This window comes from Aquarana catesbeiana, linkage group LG03 (assembly GCF_042186555.1).
Source record: "Aquarana catesbeiana isolate 2022-GZ linkage group LG03, ASM4218655v1, whole genome shotgun sequence".
NCBI lineage: Eukaryota > Metazoa > Chordata > Amphibia > Anura > Ranidae > Aquarana > Aquarana catesbeiana.
Window position 1 is genome coordinate 109230015 of NC_133326.1, and position 12641 is coordinate 109242655.

Genomic DNA, 12641 nt, shown 5'->3' on the forward strand with positions numbered 1-12641 from the left:
GTATAGAAGTCAATGCAAGTCGCCTGAAGTCGCCCCAAAAATAGTACAGGAACCTTTTTCAAAGTCGGAGTGACTTGCGTCGCTCCTATTAGGATGGTTCCATAGTACAGAACGGGACGCGACTTGTCAGGCGGTCAGTGAATATTACTGTGGTGTTCTGAGTGATGTGCATATGGGTCTGCAGAGAAAATGGTTTGATCTCTAACGGCATCCTGCTTCTCATACTATTCACCGCACAACGTGCACATTACCGCAATTCGGCTGGGAGGTATTGTCACATCCCCCTTACAGCCCAGACCTCGCTCCAAGTGATTTCCACCTGTTTGAACCCCTAAAAGAGTTCCTCGGAAGTCAGCCTTTCAGCACTAAGTGAAGCAGACTGTCCTAGGATGGTTCAGGCATACAGACAAATCCAATGGGAAGCTTTCCAGGCATTAGTTAAACACTGAGATAAATGCATACCTACCAACATTTTGAGATGGGAATGAGGGACACCTACCACCAAACGTATGTAGGCGTAGGACACGCCCCCCTGCCACACCCCGTTAAAGGAGAATTAACCAAAAAAAAGGTTAATTAATTAAATCCACAAGGGCTTTTTTTTACCACTACTATTCCTTTATATTGGCTTTTAAAATGTACAAATGCAGCAATTTAGAAATTGGATGAAAGGTTTAGCACTGGGAATCACTTTTTGAAAGATAAAAAGTGCATTTTATATACAACTATATACATCAGAACAAAATGAGGGACAAATGAGGAGGAATGAGGGACAGAGGGACATTGCTCCCAATCAAGGACAGTCCCTCGGAATCAGGGACAGTTGGGAGCTATGTAAATGTATAAATGTAGCAAAATATATAGCAATATGTAGCAAAAAATAAATGCAGTTTCCACTCCTAGAAATCTGTTCTTTTATCATATAAACTTAAAAGCCCCAGTTTAACTTAAATGTCCATCGTACATTGCATAGTGGCCTATTTACAGATCAGCATTTCTTGTGCCATTATAATTCTAAATGAACTCTCATCTTTGGGTAGCTTACTCCTTGACCGGCAATAGATAAAGGGACAACATAGCATGAACAAATGGTTCTAATTTCACACCCCTGCTGTATTTCTCACATTCATGTGTAACTTCCTTGTTCCACTGAATGTATCTTTGTTTCCTTATATAGATTTACTTGTTTATTGTTGGTATAATCAGTTCATGTTCTTTAAAGTGGGGTTCCACCCCAAAAAACAAAAATACCTGAAAAATTCTAAAAAAAAAACCCAAAAAAAATTTGGATATTTTTTTTTTTTTACTTACCTCTAAATGCCTGTTGCTAGGTGGTCCCTCGTAGTCTGCCTCTTCCTTTGCCTGGGCTGGTGACATCACTTCCCCCTCGGCACAGGAAGGGCTTGGCTCTGCTCCCTCCCTCCTGTCAATCATCTGGGACCCATTACAGGTCCCAGGTGATTGAGCGGCCAATCACGGCATGCGGCGCCGCTCGCGCATGCGCAGTGGGTGCCAGGCTGTAAAGCCACAGCCCAGCGCCCACAGTTGAAATGCCGGCGCCGACGAGCGGAGGGGGGGATGAGCGGGGCTTCTATCCCCCGCATCGCTGGACCCAGGGACAGGTAAGTGTCCAATTAAAAGTCAGCAGCTGCAGTATTTGTACTGCCAACATGCTGCTGAGAGTGTGCTCACTGCGTGCTCCCAGCACAAAGACTGAACTATGAAAGACAGTTCTTGGTCCCCGCTAATGATTGGTAGCTGGCAGGACTGGCTCCTGATCATGTGACCACTGTGACAGCATTGTGTGACAAGGTGGTCACGTGATCGACCGATCTTTCCCACACCTCCAGTGTTCAGAACTTTTTAAACATACACCGGAGTGGGCAGAGTAGGGTTAATGCCCACTGAACATTATGAGTAAAAAGTTTTAAAACTTGATTTGGCCAGGTTTTATTCAAACTTACGCAGTGATTTCTGAACTTAAAATATGACTAAAGGCAAGGGTTGTCCTCAGAAAAGTAATAGAGGGGAAATCTTCCAATGAGGACATTAGCTCTGGGGACCTGAGGGTCCCCAAGGAATTCCCTTAATTTTCAGCAATTTCCTCTCACTTCCTGTTTGGCTATGGGACAGGAAATGAAGGAAAATCTTTGCAGCTGGACACATATGGCAAAAAAAAAAAAAAAAATCTGACGGGCTATAATCCTCCGTTAGTCTATCCAAAAATAAAGAAAAAAGTTTTGTCCATAGTTCTACTTTAAAATGATTCTAAAGTTACTTTACCTTAATGCATCAGCTGAATTAAGGTAAAAACTACTTGTTCCCCCCACAATCCCTAAACACATACCTGCCTCCTCACTCAATCCAGCACTGTCCCATTTGCAGCACCACAGAAGACACAGGCAGGGGTGGGAGCCTCCTGCTGCTGTCAGTCAAACTCCTGTGAGGAGTGAGGGGCAGGGCTTACCAGCACTGTGCGTGTCTATGGACACACACTGCCCAGATTGGGAGTGCGCCTGCACAGGTGCCCCCTCAGCACACAACTTGCTGAGGAGGCACCTGCCTGAAGGAGGAGCAGGGAGGACACCAGAAGAGGGGGTAAGGGGCCACACCAGTAAACTGGGGTGCCTTAACGTGGCCACTGTGGCTTGTCATAAGTTTGCAAATGAGTGCGACTAAACCCTTTGTTTTTAACCACTTCAGCCCTGGAAGGAATTACACCCTTAATGACCAGGCCATTTTTTGCGATACGGCACTGCGTCACTTTAACTGACAATTGGCGGTCATGCGAAGTTGTACATAAACAACATTTATGTCGTTTTTTTTCCCCACAAAAAGAGCTTTCTTTTGTTGGTATTTGATAACCTCTACGTTTTTTATTTCTTGCGCTGAAAGAAAAAAAGAGACAATTTTATTTTTACTACAATAAATATCCAAAAAATAATAAAAAAAAAACAAATTTCTTCATCAGTTTAGGCCAATATGTATTCTTCTACATATTTTTTGGTAAAAAAATTTGCAATAAGCGTATATTGATTGGTTTGCGCAAAAGTAGTGTCTACAAAATAGGGAATATATATATATGGCATTTTTATTATATAATTTTTTTTTTTTACTAGTAATGGTGGTGATCAGTGATTTTTAGCAGGACTGCGACATTGCGGCGGGCAGGTCGGACACTTTTGACAATTTTTGGGACCACTGACATTTGTACAGCAATCAGAGCTAAAAAAAAGCAACTGATTACTACATAAATGTCACTGGCAGAGAAGGGGTTACCACTAGGGGGCGATCAAAGGGTTAAGTGTTCCCTAGGGAGGTGTTTCTAACTGGGGGGGGAGTGATTTGACAGGGAGTAGAGAGAGATCGCTGTTCCAGATCACTAGGAACAGCAGATCTCGCTCTACTTCCCTAACAGAACTGGGATCTGTCTGTTTACATTGACAGATTTCCCATTCTGGCTTTCTGAGGAGTGATCGCGGGTCGCCTGCGGACATCGCATCACACCATGTGCATTGGCTCCGGTGTCGCAGCACGCGCAGGCCTCCTATAGCTCTTAAAGTGGCCGACGTACACCTATGGCGATTCGTGCAGCCGTGCCAACCTGCTGCAGTATAATGACAGCAGCTGGTTGGCAAGCAGTTAATGTGAATGGTTAGACAGGGTCAGTTTGGTTGGTTTGTTGCAGGCTGGCTAGTAAGTGAGCTGGGAATTTTTGTTTGTTTTTGAGCCGCACTGTGCTATACCATTTCACAGAGCAGGTAAGTATAACGTCTTTTTTCTATTTTAATGATAAAAAATTACCGGTTACAATCATTTTAAAATGTTTGTAAGCCCTAAATTAAATTTTCATTATGATTGCCATCAAATCTCAAGGTATGTAGTTTTCTTAAGAAATCTGTTATTTGTAAATCTGTTGTGAAGTTTCTTACTTAGAGATCTTGCTTGTTACAGCACTTCCTGTTGCGGGCTGACAGTGCTATGCTTGTCTCAACATTAGTGGGAGGATTGTCGACATGCTGTGTGCACTGCTGAAAGCTTAAAGGGTAACACCACTTTCATACAGAAAAAATTTAGCAAAAAAAGAAAAAATAATATAGCGTGTACAATTGCGACAAGTCATATTGTATTTAAAAATGACCTTTCCTTTTTAATCTGCAGCCTCTGTAATTTTCTATAAATGCAATGCAATATGGCTACATGGAGTTGTTCTGCACACAGAATGTGTACTGACCACTCCCCAGAAACATTGTTTCCTGCTCACCAATTTTCCCAGAGGTCTGCCTAAGATACAATTCAGATTTAAGGCATCCCCTGCAACAAAAATTTCATTTTTGGTGAGATACTCCCAATAGGAACACTTCTAAAGGGATGCAGGCCTAACAGATTTCCTCATTAGTGCCCTGCAGGTGCCACAGCTGACTAATAATTATGAAACCACTCCCATCGGACCCACTCAGCACAGAGGCACAGACAAACACACATGGATTTCTTCAGAATAACAAAAGCTAGGAATCTGTAACAAATGTTGTTATAATCCTTGCAATGTACATAGATCAAATAAAAAATAAATAAAGTGCGCTAATTATATGAAAATACACACATAGATGTGAATACATGTGGGTAGTAGTAAAAACCACAATCTACTGAGAGCAAGTAAATGACTCCATGAGTGGTAAAAATATATAAGTGCAAAACATAAAAACTCAAATAAAAGAAGAAACAAAAAATGTGTACATGTGAAATACAATGATATTAATAGCATGAAAATCTGAAAATCAAACAAACTCAGTCCATGGGTTCAAATATAAAAAGTTCATCAGTGAAAAAAAGCTTCCATCCACTATACAGCTCAGCAGCAACTAATCCCCCTATGAGTGGATTGACAAGGGAGAGAGAGATGTGCAGGATGGTGCAAATCCACTGGCGGTGACTCCAATAAGTAAGAAAGTGATAAAGGTGGACTCTTACCCTCCGTGTTGGACCCCCTCCTTGGCAGGGTCTATCAGGCATGCAGATTTTTGCCCTCTGCAGGGACGCGTTTAAATTTTTTTAAACGCGCCCCGTCCTGACTAGCTCACGTGCAGAAGCGAACGCATACGTGAGTAGCGCCCGCATATGAAAACGGTGTTTAAACCACACACGCGAGGTATCTCCGCGATTGGTAGAGCAACAGCAATAATTATATCCCTAGACCTCCTCTGTAACTCAAAACATGCAACCTAATTAATTTTTTAAACGTCACCTATGGAGATTTTTAAGGGTAAAAGTTTGTCGTCATTCCACGAGCAGGCGAAATTTTGAAGCGGGACATGTTGGGTATCAATTTACCCGGCGTAACATTATCTTTCACAATATAAAAACAAAGTGGGCTAACTTTACTGTTGTCTTATTTTTTAATTCAAAAAAGTGTATTTTTTCCAAAAAAAGTGTAAGACCGCTGCGCAAATACGGTGTGACAGAAAGTATTGCAACGACCGCCATTTTATTCTCTAGGGTGTTAAAAAAAAATGTATAATGTTTGGGGGTTCTAAGTAATTTTCTAGCAAAAAAAGCTGTTTTTAACTTGTAAACAACAAATCTCAAAAAGAGGCTCGGTCCTTAAGTGGTTAATGATTTGTATAATACCATCACTGACAAAGGGAGAAAAGTATTGTTTTGTTTTTTTCCTGTAAAAAAAAATTGTGTAAGCCAACAAAAAAAAAGGATCATTTTATATTGATATATTTTAAACGTTCCTTCTACTATCTGTGGCTAACACAGTACAAACATTTACTGTTTGAATAAATACAGGTAAGTAAAAAAAAAAAACTGTGCCAGATTTCAGTAAGAACATAATCCAAGGGGAATTATCTAGTTGCAAAAGTACAAACATATATCAATTCAAGATAACCTATAAAGCACCAAAATGGATATAAATGTATCAGTATCACATTGATGGAATCATTTTTGTACTCTGTGTAGTAATAAAGACGGGTGACTTATGGTATGCGTGAGCTGGGAAAACGTTTGTTTTGTTTGACTTATTTTTGATCTGATAACACAATGTACTGAGTTATTTGCACTTTGTTCTCATGTAAAGATATTGATCTGTAAGTTCCATGGATGCTGTTTGGTAGAAATTAGTAAAAACTGAGAGTGTTTGTCATACTGAAATCTTGGAAAAAATCTGGAGATTTGGGCAGAATGTTGCCTTTTCAGGGAAATTCACCAGTAAAGGGGTGTTAGCCTAGGACTACACTGGCCTTTACATTGTATTGCTACCTACATTAAAGCTGAGTTCCACCCAAAAGTGGAACTTCTGCTGATTTGTCTCCTCCCCCCCTCCCTTGCCACATTTGGCACCTTTCGGGGGGGAGTGGATACCTCTCTTTGACAGGTATCCTATTCCCACTTCCAGGAGTCTGGGCCGCGGCCCATGATGTCATTGCTCGGCTCCCTCCTCCTCCCCCTGCTGTCGGGCCAGTAGAAGGCCATAAGGCTACACTGCCGGGTTCCCTTACCCGCAATGCCGGCGGCATGCACCCGACAGCTGATGGAAACATCAGCTGCGGTGCCGACATTGCTGGACTCCAGGACAGGTAAGTGTCCTATTAGTAAAAGCCAGCAGCTTGCTATGTTATCACCTGTATGATATTGTTATATCTCTGTTCAGTATGTGTAGCTGCTGGCTTTTAATTTTTACAGCAGTGGGCGGAACACCGCTTTAAACCTTTCATGCCTAAGCCTATTTCTGACCTTTGTTGCCTTTAAGTTAAAATCCGTATTTTTTGCTAGAAAATTACTTAGAACCCCCAAACAAGACATTGAGATGAGATAATAGATCCAGATCTTAAGATAAGATAAATAGGTGCTTTTTATTCACCTCAGTGGAGAAATACAACACAGTTCTCAGCTACTATAAGCGAGCAAAATTGAAAGTGTTTATAACTTCCATCTTGCACTGGTTCCAAATGTGTAATGCAGCTTTCCTTCCTCCTGTTAGTTACTATTTCCTGACTGTACAGCACTTCCAAGCTAAGCTTCAAGGACGATACTCTGAATAAAGTCCAAAGAGATGACTGATTGGATTCCTCCAGGGTGTTAATTCTTTAAGGCCCACGTCTGTACCTTCTCCTCCTGGACCCGCACTCTAACCCCTTTAAAGTCTCTTATTAGCACTGTACCCCTGGGTTTACACTCACGTGTGCTCCCGAGCGACCGTCCATGCTTGCCAGAGAGGGTCCTGTCTCAGTCCTTGTATCTGTCAGTAGTAGCAACCTTCTCAAGAAATCTCCTCCTGAAGTCTCCTCTCCACATGGCATATTCCCATCGTTCTTCTCTGGACCCCCAAACTCCAACCCCGTAAGCATGTGACCTTGTCTTTTATAGAAGTACCGCCTCTGCCCAAACAAAACAATGATTGGTTCAGAGGGGTCTCCAGAAAACTACCTGCCACTCTATTCCTTTATTCCTCCCACTTTCCAGAACATTTTATAGAAAGGGGTGGAAATTACACAGGCAGAGTGTAGGTGGCCACAGCTTCATCTACTCTAACCAACCTCCCAACCAAATTAAACCCACCAGCTTACACCACAGGGTAAAACACTGGCAAATTTGGCCTAGCTTTAATCCTAACTGTCTAATCTAGCACACACCTAAGTAGGTGGGCGTTACACGTGTTATAGGTGTGATCGTATAGTTTAGTCCAATCAGCATTCATATCTTCTTAGTAGTAAGGGAACTGTTCAATGGGTGGTTACATCATGTGACTGATAGAAAGCGAAAGAAAACATGGGCTCCGCCATCTCGGTACTGGTTCAGACCAGCTAAATAAGATTACTCCCTTTTTTGCTCAGAGAAATGGACAAACTGTTGCTTCTTATTTAGCGGTGAAGGTCATCATAGACTGAAAACTCTGTCTAAGAAGAAGCAAGAAAGTGTATTACAAATTCTTGAAGCAACAGTCTCTATATACATACCTATACAGTGGGGACGGAAAATATTCAGACCCCCTTAAATTTTTCACTCTTTGTTATATTGCAGCCATTTGCTAAAATCATTTAAGTTCATTTTTTTTCTCATTAATGTACACACAGCACCCCATATTGACAGAAAAACACAGAACTGTTGACATTTTTGCAGATTTATTAAAAAAGAAAAACTGAAATATCACATGGTCCTAAGTATTCAGACCCTTCGCTCAGTATTTAGTAGAAGCATCCTTTTGATCTAATACAGCCATGAGTCTTTTTGGGAAAGATGCAACAAGTTTTTCGCACCTGGATTTGGGGATCCTCTGCCATTCCTCCTTGCAGATCCTCTCCAGTTCTGTCAGGTTGGATGGTAAACGTTGGTGGACAGCCATTTTTAGGTCTATCCAGAGATTGGGTTTAAGTCAGGGCTCTGGCTGGGCCATTCAAGAACAGTCACGGAGTTGTTGTGAAGCCACTCCTTCGTTATTTTAGCTGTGTGCTTAGGGTCATTGTCTTGTTGGAAGGTAAACCTTCGGCCCAGTCTGAGGTCCTGAGCACCCTGGAGAAAGTTTTCGTCCAGGATATCCCTGTACTTGGCCGCATTCATCTTTCCTTCGATTGCAACCAGTCGTCCTGTCCCTGCAGCTGAAAAACACCCCCACAGCAGTGCCTGATTTTCTCCACACATACCGCTTAGAATTAAGGCCAAAAAGTTCTATCTTGGTCTCATCAGACCAAAGAATCTTATTTCTCACCATCTTGGAGTCCTTCAGGTGTTTTTTTAGAAAACTCCATGCAGGCTTTCATGTCTCTTGCACTGAGGAGAGGCTTCCGTCGGGCCACTCTGCCATAAAGCCCTGACTGGTGGAGAGCTGCAGTGATGGTTGACTTTATACAACTCTCCCATCTCCCGACTGCATCTCTGGAGCTCAGCCACGGTGATCTTTGGGTTTTTCTTTATCTCTCTCACCAAGGCTCTTCTCCCCCGATAGCTCAGTTTGGCCGGACGGCCAGCTCTAGGAAGGGTTCTGGTCTTCCCAAACGTCTTCCATTTAAGGATTATGGAGACCACTGTGCTCTTAGGAACCATATGTGCAGAAGAAATTTTTTGTAACCTTGGCCAGATCTGGTCTCTGAGCTCTTCAGGCAGTTCCTTTGACCTCATGATTCTCATTTGCTCTGACATGCACTGTGAGCTATAAGGTCTTATATAGACAGGTATGTGGCTTTCCTAATCAAGTCCAATGAGTATAATCAAACACAGCTGGACTCAAATGAAGGTGTAGAACCATCTCAAGGATGATCAGAAGAAATGGACAGCACCTGAGTTAAATATATGAGTGTCACAGCAAAGGGTCTGAATACTTAGGACCATGTGATATTTCAGTTTTTCTTTTTTAATAAATCTGCAAAAATGTCAACAATTCAGTTTTTTTCTGTCAATATGGGATGCTGTGTGTACATTAATGAGGAAAAAAATGAACTTAAATGATTTTAGCAAATGGCTGCAATATAACAAAGAGTGAAAAATTTAAGGGGGTCTGAATACTTTCCGTCCCCACTGTATATAACTCAACATTATCAGACCCCTATAATTCTACTCATTTCCTTCCTCTTGACCCCTATGGAGGGGGTCACTACCATATCTTCCCTACCTAGTATGATACCAGTGGGTCCACAGTACTACTTCACAACTATGTGGAGTAAAGTTCTTCTTAGGGTGTATGTGGATACATATCTTTACTCATTCGCATCACCCATCTTGGCATCATACGAATCTGCTAATCTGACTATCTAATAACACTCTATCTCTTCCTTGGGGTCATCTTCCTCAGTTCTAATTGCCATTGTAGTAATCCTTGTATTTCACATTTAGCACACCTGAAAAAAATAAATAAATAAGCAATCCTATAACGATGATTCCTATGAGGACAAAAAAAATATCTGTTGAATCCATGAAAATTTACCATTTCTAAACAAAGTGTCACATTGTATACCTCTTTCCCTTACTAAACAAGGGGATGTTCCCAAGGGCCTTAAGTTATAATTAGCATAAAATGTATTTTCACAATAATAGAACATTCATGGTATTTCTAGACATACTGGTATTTTTGGCAGCTTTGTATGGCTTAAACTCAAAATTAAAGTAAATGGGTACCAGCTGTGTGCCTTTTTTTAACTGTCTAGCCTATGTGAACATATCTAGCAATTACTCAAATTATTCCTTATGCCTGTTAGCATGTGTAATTTGTACAGGTGATTTTCCTCTATAGCCTTGACTGCTAAGATCAATCAAACGCATAACAGTAGTTTACTCATCTTTTGAAATTATCTGTACTTTCTTGCAATGGCTGGCATGTATCCACATCAATTTACAGCTGTAGCAGTTCTCGGGAACACTTGGTAGGGTTCTTCAAACTTTGATCCCAAAGATACTTTCACATGTTCTTTTACTAGGACCCAATCACCTGGCTGTAAATCATGTGTTCCAGTTACTTGATCTGAATCTGGAATTGAATCAAAAACAAACTTGTTAGTTTCTTGTATTAGACAATTACATAACAAAACATAATCATTATACATTACAGCAGTCTGATGTGGAAAATACAACCCTGTCTTAGGTGGGCCCCCAAACAAAATCTCATAAGGGCTTGAGTTCTCTGACCTATAAGTAGGGGTAATCCTGATGTTGTAAAGAATCAGAGGCAACAGTCCTGTCCACTGTTTCTTTACTGACCCTTCCTCCCGTTCCTGCATTCATTTAGCTAGCCTTCCTTTAGCCCCCGTTCACACCTATGCGAATTAGATGCGGATTACACCGCATCCAATTCACAGGATATTTTAAAATACATTCATTTGAATGTATCTTGTTCATATATGTGCGTTGCATTCGCACTGTGCATTGCACAAAAAAGTGTGCGTTTTTTGGGCATTGCGGTACGAATTACAAGCCCATTATCTCCTATGGGAATGCATCTAATTCACAGATGCATTGCGTTCTGAACATGGATTTTCTCCTTCTTCTCACTACACCTCCCCCTCTCCACCCCCCTCTCCCTCCCCCTCTCCCTGCTCACTGATCCGCAGCTAAAATGCAGATGAACTTTTGAACAACTGATTTTTATCTTCCCAGTGAAACCTGAGCTTCAATTCGCACTGCACATGTGTGAACCCAGGCTTAATGATTCCACTATATTTTTCTACCTTCCCTGAACTCTGAGGATGATAGGGGCATGGAAGGCCTGCTCAATTGCCAAGTTCTTGCATACAATTTGCATGATCTATCCAGTGAAATGTGTTCCTCTGTCACTATGGTTTCAGGGAAGCCAAAGCGGCATATTACTTCAGAAAGGAGTTTCTTTGATATTGTCTTGGCATTTGCTTTAGTCACTGGTCAGGCTTCTATTCAGCTTGAAAACAGGTCTACACACAACAAAACATATTGATATTGGCCTGATATGGGCAATTGGATGTAATCAATCAGAAGTCTTTGGAAAGGGAATAGTGACTTGGCCAAATGTCCTTGTGTTACTCTGGTCTGTTTTCCTGGGTTATTTTTAGCACAGATTATGCATCCCTCAACAAAGTCTTGACATGAATTTCTGGAGTATCGAATAAACTATCCAGTCTTGCTTATGTTTCTCTCCATTGCCTTAGGGCCAACATGACTCAGGCCATGGGCTAGTTGCATGATCATCTTCTCCGTTTGAGGTGGAACACATATTCCATCTTCCTTGCACAAGAGTCCTCCTTGGTTCTTCTTGCTCTGTCCCTTTCCATGATTTCATTCCAATCCTCAGGTGCAGATTCTTGCAATTTCTTAATCAGTTCTTTTACTTTGAGTATTTGTTCTCTTCTTTTTCTTCAATATGTTACAAGCTTCTTCTTATTCCTTTGGGAGGGTGACTGCTTCAAAACGTTCTTGAACATATTTCCAGTTTTGAATTGGTTCTCTTGCAGGAGTTGTAAATCTTCTGTTCTCCCTTATGGGTTCATAATTATGGACTACTTTGAGAGCATACTTGCTATCAGTGTAGATGTTAGCTGTTTGATCCTTTGCCTCACAGACTCTGGTGAGTACTACCACTTTGGCAACCTGCGCTGAAATTGATGAAGGGAGTAGTTGGGTTCCAATCACTTCCTCCAATGTTGTCACCACATATGCCATTCTTGGGTACTCTATCTTTGTACAGTCGTGAACCCTGTGCAAACAAGATCAGATAAGAACTTTCAAGAGGAGTGTCCTTTACTGGGGAGATTTGCTGCATTTCTTCTTCCATAAGTCTTAAGCAGATGTGGTCACCCTCCTCTTCGAGGTCTTCTTCTCTCTCTCTAGGAAAAAGCTGGCAGGATTGATTGTAGTACATCTTTTCACTTCTATTTCTCCTAAGTCAAGCAGGATTGCTTCATACTCGCTCAGCCTTGCTGATGACAAATGTTTTGTCCTTGCTCTTTTCAAGATTTAATTTGCATATTTCTTCATAACATCCATTCTAAAACATATCTTCCCTTTTGTACAGCACCACTGGCACAGGTTGCAGCTGCAGTTTTCTTTTTGTGTTCTTGCCACAACATGGATCTTGGTGCATCCACCAACCGGATCTATTTCATATACAGTTTGAGAGGGTTTGCGGTCAACAGGGCAGGATGAGGAGGTTTCACACCATTTAAAAATGCAGGATATAC

At 41.5% G+C, this 12641-nt stretch overlaps 1 protein-coding gene and 1 long non-coding RNA gene across 2 annotated transcripts in view; both read right to left on the minus strand.

Moving 5' to 3' along the window:
* Positions 1 to 7993, minus strand: part of LG03H15orf39 (linkage group 03 C15orf39 homolog) — a 90891-nt gene extending 82898 nt beyond the window's left edge. The window contains exon 1 of the mRNA XM_073618936.1: positions 7185 to 7993. The gene's annotated coding sequence lies outside the window, so the exon portion shown is untranslated. The remainder of the gene's footprint in view (positions 1 to 7184) is intronic.
* A 1759-nt stretch (positions 7994 to 9752) lies between these two features.
* LOC141134462 (uncharacterized) overlaps positions 9753 to 12641 on the minus strand; it is a 106114-nt gene continuing 103225 nt past the window's right edge. The window contains exon 2 of the long non-coding RNA XR_012243159.1: positions 9753 to 10462. This is a non-coding gene — a long non-coding RNA (uncharacterized lncRNA). The remainder of the gene's footprint in view (positions 10463 to 12641) is intronic.